Below are 7578 nucleotides of genomic sequence, written 5' to 3'. Positions count from 1 at the left end.
ACTTACCTACTTTCAAAATGGCGTTATCATTTTTGTCATGACAAAAAGTTTTTAACGTTTATTCGAACAAAAACTTAATCAGAATGTTACAATTTTTGCGTATAAATGATATTGGAAATTCTTAATGAAAGTACCACTGTTAATGAATGAAATGAATGACAGTTGAAGTCTCGGTTGAAATTAATTCAATTATTTTTGTTCAAATGGACATTCAAAACTTATTGTAATCTTCCCGTATTCCTTAAAACCTTATTAAGAAATTTTGAAATCTTCTTTTAATTTCTAATAATCCTATTGAAATCTTAAAAAATAATTGAAATCTACTAAAATAACTCTGAAATCTCCTGAAATGTTTTGTAATCTGTATTGTAATTTTGATTATTTACATGAAATTTATAATTTTTTTTAATTGATATTGAAATTTGCAGATACATTACAAAAGATTTCAGAAATTTTGTAATCTTCGTACGTTTTTTCCTTAGCGGATCGCCCCTCGCCTTCAACATTGTTCTTCCACAAACAAACTTCGCTTACATTAAATGTAGCATGATACGAAATCAAATGTGTTACCTTAGTACTGTCATCATTTAAGGAATTAGTTTATTGTTATAGTTTATACATAACTGTTGGTTTGGAAATTGTTACAGTTCACTGTGATTTGAAAAATTATAATTTTGAATACTTAATAATAATATTTTCACATATTGAGAAGTGTAATAATATGTTTCTATTGTATTATCAATGCATTTTCAATTCTATTCAAGCATTTAAGCACTTGCGGAATATAGAAAACCTTCGCTAATAAAATCAGCTGTTATAAAATAGGTAATGTTGAAAGAATTTTAAATTATGTAAATAGGAAAAATGAGCAAAACAGTGAGAGATTGAAGTAAACTACAATGTAAAGAAGGATAGTGCAAGAAGGATATTACGAAAAAATGGTTTCAAATGTTACAAGGTAAAAAAAGTGCATCACTTGAGGGAAGAAGATAAACCGAGGGGTAAACCACTTGACGAAAATGTGTACACCACATTTAACATTTACAAATATTTACCATTATTTATAAATATTTACGAATATTTACAAATATTTACTAGTATTTACTAGTATTTACTAATATTTACTAATATTTATGAATATTTACTAATATTTATGAATATTTACTAATATTTATGAATATTTACTAATATTTATGAATATTTACAAATATTTACGATATTTACATCACTTGTACACCATATTTACTAAGTGGTTTACCCCTCGAGATAAACCGAGGAAATTAGGGTTCTGTAGGTAGTGACAAGAAAGAAAGAGGGAATATCCTTTTATATGCCGATATAACCGATGTCGTAAGAGACGATGGGCAACTAATGGACAATTGACAAATTCTGTAACGAATATATACAGTGCGTCCCAGAAGTAACGCAAAAAATTCGTATTTTATTTTGTGTGCGTTTTCACAGAAGCACTAAAACACGTCAATTAGTAAATAGGAATTGTCGTTTTGTTACGTTGCTTAAACCTTTTTTGCACTATATTTTATAAACATATGACGTCATCGACATTTTTTTTAAATAGCACTACCTAATTTTTTAAGCATAAATGGATAGTCCTTTTGAAGGGAAATGCGTCGATGCGCGTTTGGTCTACTTTACTTTGACAAGTGCGAAAAAAAAGCGATTAGAAAGGACATGGTTTGAAATAACAACAAAAGTAGGTATCACAAACTGATGCGACACCAGTGCCACAGCAAAAATTGAAATTTGTTGATGTTTTGTGTTTTGGTTGATTGTAGGTACATGTTTTTATGCATTGATATGTTGGCGTTTTCAGCGATAGGACGAACGACAGTATGTGGATTTTCAGTGACAGCTAACATAACATTTTGCCTATCATTTTCCGTCACTGTCGTTGGCCTTTGCGTACTGTAGACGGAGGTATTGGTTGTTCTGAATACTTGGCAATGAATAATTGACTTACTTCATCATAACTATGGATCCTATCTCTGTATCCAATCATAATTAGGATTTCAATGCTTTGTTTCTCACTTAAACGCAACACCATCGTAATGTAAAGTTATGGTATTTGTAACTGTCACAATGATATGCAGCACTATTGCATTCGCTAACTGTCGTCTTCAAAACAATGCCTAGCCGCTGTGATCGGGTGAACCTACCCAATGTATATAAAAACATGTACCTACAATCAACTGCAACACAAAAAACATCTACAAATTCCTAATTTTTGCTGCGACACTGTTCTCGCATCAGCTTGTTGTTATTTTAAACCACGTCCAGTCCAATCATTGGCTTTTTTTTCGCACCTGTCAAAAACTAACTGGATAATCACAAAAAGAATGTTTTATTATTTCATAGGTGTTTAGGTTTCAACTGGTAAAGAAAACAAATGAATAAATAATAATACTATATTTAGATATATTTTTCTAAACACTACAAATATAAGATTATGTATAAAAGTATGTACAAAAGGAGCTGTAATTTAATAATAATAAAATATTTTTATATTTAATTATTAATTTAATTAAACTTTGCAGCGATGGCCTTATATTTTCTCTTCCCCTTGTTGGCAGAACGTTCCTTCCTACCGAGGAAGAGCTCCTTCGCATCAAGAAGCCGGATCTGTTCTCTGAGGGTTTCTCTGTGAACCCTCAGTGACTTCTTTTCCTCCTTGATGAAGGATATGAGGTCATCAGGTTTTTAATCTTCTTTTTTATTCATTTTTTCGTCGATACGCTGACGGAATTCTGCCAATCCTCGGAATCGTCTGAGGTGCTGGTGGACGAAGAGATGGAGGTGTCGTATTAGGTTATGCGAGCACGCTCCAGGTTTTTACAACGCTCGGTATATGCTCTGGTCAGATGTGTCTAATTTTTATAACAATGGATTTTTTAATAGAAACATTCACTTCAAATCGACTAATGGTAATTTACCTTGGCACGGAGAAACTGCATTTCAACAGAGGTTTTCAGTAAACGTTTGGGTTAGAATTCTTGATACCGATATCATAGGACCTTATCTCTATGATGGTAAACTGATGGGTGCCAGATATTGCAGATTCTTTGCTTATAAGAAGTATATTATATTCATTAAATTTGTAGTTGGCGTGTTTAAAACAATTTCTACATTAACCTACATTTTTGATACCAAAATTATAAAAAAAGTAATAAATAAATAAATAAATAAATAAATAAATAAATAAATAAATAAATAAATAAATAAATAAATAAATAAATAAATAAATAAATAAATAAAGGCTACATGTAGTATATCGCATGAAAGAGGAAAAAACAAGCAATTTTTTGTAGCCATATCCCGCTTCGATAAAATTTTTTTTTGCCCGTGTAGTGGGCGCAGCAAATTACATACGATACTTCAAATATTTGTTTACACCAGATGAAAGATTTCAATTTTGCCATGAAATTTTATTAAAATAAGATTTAATAAGATTTCTCTATCTCTTAAAATGAAAAAGTTAGACGACCCTAAACTTTCGGTACTTTCGCGGTTTTTTTATGATTACTCATAAAGTTGGCCATGGATCTCAAATTTGTTTTTACGAGCATCAAGGCCTCAAAAAATTCAACAAAAAACATATAAAGATTTTTGACGTGCATCGTTTATTAAGAGAGATACATAGGAGTGGCTCTCTTACATTAGACAGCCTGTATTTTGCATGCGGTCCATACAAAACTTGAGGCCAGATTATCCATAAAATGAGTCTATTTTTGTCAATGGATTCTGACTTTCTACGCAAATTTCGATACCTTACCATGACCATCTGAACCTGAAAATGTATAAATTTAATTTCAATAATAGTTTCTTCGGAACCCACATCTTAATCAAGAGAAAACGTAATTTTACCATAAATACATATTTTTCCTCTTTAGTTATGGATTATTATTTACCATAAGCAGTAATAATAATAATTACTAAATTTATTTTTTGAAATAGTGAAATAAATGGAAAAGTCAAAGGACCCCGCAGGTTCCTTATGGAAAATGACTTTCAGCCGACAGTTTTGAAACTATGGATTTGAATAGTTCTCGAAGCGTAGATAAAAAGTTATCATAGGCACTAAGCTGAGAAAATTATATTTTCCGAGATATAGTCGATGAAAGCTAGGAATTATAGCACCGTGAGGTATAAATTAAACTCTTAACTTGTAAGGTCAAATAAAAAGAAGTCGTGCAATCTGTCCCAAATACATGTTCCTTACGTTATCGGGGTCACTCAATCCGAATCTGCCATCCATTCGGCTGTGCGGATGAGTTTCAAGTTCACATCAAGATCAAATGAAGGTCATTGTAAGATCATTGTAAATAATGTAATCTGTCCCAAACATAATTATGTAATCATATTATAATAATATTAAGTGATATTTTTTATTATATTGTATTGCGCATTTGCAAAGTAAACAGTCTTAAGAGGATAACAGGTTGTAAGATGTTCCACGGCCAACCTGGTTCTGGAGTTTACTAATTAATTGGGTAGGTTAAAAAATCGATAAAAACTTTTTTAACTAAAGTAAATTCTTTATTAATGTTGTACTACACACCTATCAAACATCGTTGATGAATACATATGTTTTTGACTTTACTATACATCGTAACGAATACATATTGAATCATTTTCAAATAAGAAATAATATTGTCTGAAATAAAAGGTATAACATAAATTATAATTAAGTAATTCAATTATCAATTCATTATTTGCAATCATTCTAGTATTTAATAGCGAATCATCTGGGTACTTCATATGTGGTTGATGGCGGGTATAGCCTAAAAACCAAAAAACACTGGCCACATGAGCACAAGTTTCTACTACTCTCGCCCCTAAGTAACACGTGCAGTAATATGCTAGGATTGGATCACCACCATAATTATCTAAGTATTGATCCACGTTGACATAGCTAATGAATATTTGATGTCTTGTAGAATTTCGGAATCTTGAGAAAATTCGTACTCTTAGAAGTTCTGTTCATCTATATGTTCATCCAATTGAAATTCATCATATTTTCCCTAAGCACCTTCTGTATACTGTATATCCTGTATAGCATCTGTATACCCGAATGGATGGCTGATTTGGATTCAGTAACCCCGACAATCTAAGAAATATGTGTTTTGGACAGAATTCTCTTCTCTTCATTCTCTTCATTTGACGTTACAATGAGTTTTCTTCAATTTATACCTTTCGGTACTACAATTCCTACCTTTCGGCGACTATATTTCGAAAAATATAATTTTCTCAGCTTAGTGTCTATGACAACTTTTTATCTATGCTTCGAGAACTATTCAAATCCAAATTTTCAGAACTATCGGCTGGAAGCCATTTTCCATAAGGAACCTGCGGGGTCATTTGTAACGTAACCGAAGGTAGGTCAAAATTAATTTTTGCTTCAAATTAAACTGTACGTTTAAAACTGTCATCGTTTTTAATATTATACAGGATGGTACAACTTTTTTTTTTTCTAAATTAAGGGTACCAAATTCCCATACCCTTCGCTACTCTTTGTTAAAAGTGCTTGATATATGTGGCTTAAATATCTCCACTACTTTGGTAACAATACAAAAGTCGATATTTTTTTAAACTTAAAACCCCAAAATAAAAAATATATGTTGCATGTAGTGTCCGACCGAAACTACTTTTTACGGCCGAAACCGAAACCGAAACCGAAACTTCCATATAAGGTCATATTTTTGTGGGAAGAAAAATAAATAGTCAGTTATAATTAGTCAGTCTTTATTTAATCTCTGATATTTGAACTAATCATTAATATAACATTTATCACACCTTATTTAAAATAAATTATTTGCACTTTTTGAAATAAAAAAATAAATAATTTGAACCTACTACCTACTATTTATTTTTAATATTACTTACGAATAACATAAAATAAAAGGTACAAAATAATTACTTTTTACCTAATATGTTAAGGTATTTACATAAAACAAAAAAATATCTTTCATCTTAAGAACAAAATAACTTCTCCTAAACTTTGGTCATTTTATATGGCACTCTTGTTAATCAACTACAATAAAATTAAAATTAAAAAGTACCTACCTACTAAGTACAACAACTAGATATTTTTCATGCAAATTTTGCGATGAACAGACACAAACAAAACGAGTTTATTATGACACGACTATGAGCGTGGACGCGGCAAAATGACTCTTCGTCACTCGCAACTCAGTGCATCGAGCATGTCCGATCGCAGCGCGAAATCTCTCGAATTCAGTTTCGGTATCGGCCGTAGTTTCGGCTAGATGGCAGTCGAAACTGAAACTAAACCGAAACCCGTTTTTTGCCGAAACTAGGCCGAAACCGAAACCGAAAGTTCGGTCGGACACTAGTTGCATGACGTACTGGACAAATTGAAGTCATGCTGAGTAAAAAAGTTATAATATACATGGAGTCAATTCTCCATGGTTACCGAGTTATGGCGTTTTAAAGTTTAGAAATAAATACTTGTATGTACACAGATTTTAAACTTTTACTATGTTTGATTGGATAACCAAGAAAAGATTGAGTGGCTGCTCTTAAAATCCTCAGGTTATTCCTCGGTTGCCGACATTTATCAATAATTATTTACCTAAGCTTTTTTCTACTATTAAATATTGGTGTCTCGTAATCTTTTAAGATATCCCCACAGGTAATAGTCTAAAGGTCTAAAGGATTGCGATCTGGTAATCTCTGTGGCCAAGAATGTTGTCCTCCACGTCCGATCCACCTATTAATATAACTTTCATTAAGATACCCTCTGGTCGACTAAAATGAGCAGGAGCTCCAACATCTTGTCCTGTAAGTATAAAAATATCTTTCAATAGAAATGGCAATTTATTACGTAAAAAAGTAGATTCTTTTTTGAAATAAAGATTCTGATCATCTGTGAAAGTTGTGTTCATTCCGGTTCGAGTAAACAGCGAGTCATCGGTAAATAAAATACACCTTACTGATTGAGGATTTCCTAGAATCCATTGGCAAAAATGTACCCGTGAAAGAAGTAGTAGTAGTCATGCTATTTTAAATATTGAACCTGTTGTACATAATAAGGATACAATAGATTGCTATGTAATGTTCCCCATACTCTCCCATGAGAAAATTCTCCTGGTACTTAATTCTGGTCAGTCTTCAAATACCTGCAAAATGTTTTCTTGCTTAATCAAATTTTGCTGCCTAGGACGTTCATAGTTAGTTGACATTGTTGGAAATGAACCATGCGTTCGCATAATATGTCAAAGGACAGAATCAAATGCTTGACGATTTGTCACTCTTTTGCTTGGAAATCGTTGTTGATACTATCTACGGGTAGCTCATGAATTTCCATAACAAAATCCATAAATGAAAACTATGTCGACATAGGTACTTTTCGTTTGAAAACAGACGTATTGACAGAAAAGGTTTATAAATTTTGACATGTCAACTATCACTTGTTTCGTCAACTAACATGTTCATAGCTAGCGAGATTGAATATTAATACTTTATTTCTAAACAATAAAGAACCATAGTTTGGTAACCATGAAGAATTGAACCCATGTATATAATAACTTTTTTTATTCA

This window comes from Anoplophora glabripennis, unplaced genomic scaffold (genome assembly GCF_000390285.2).
Source record: "Anoplophora glabripennis isolate ALB-LARVAE unplaced genomic scaffold, Agla_2.0 scaffold165, whole genome shotgun sequence".
NCBI lineage: Eukaryota > Metazoa > Arthropoda > Insecta > Coleoptera > Cerambycidae > Anoplophora > Anoplophora glabripennis.
Note: the sequence above shows the minus strand (reverse complement) of the source record.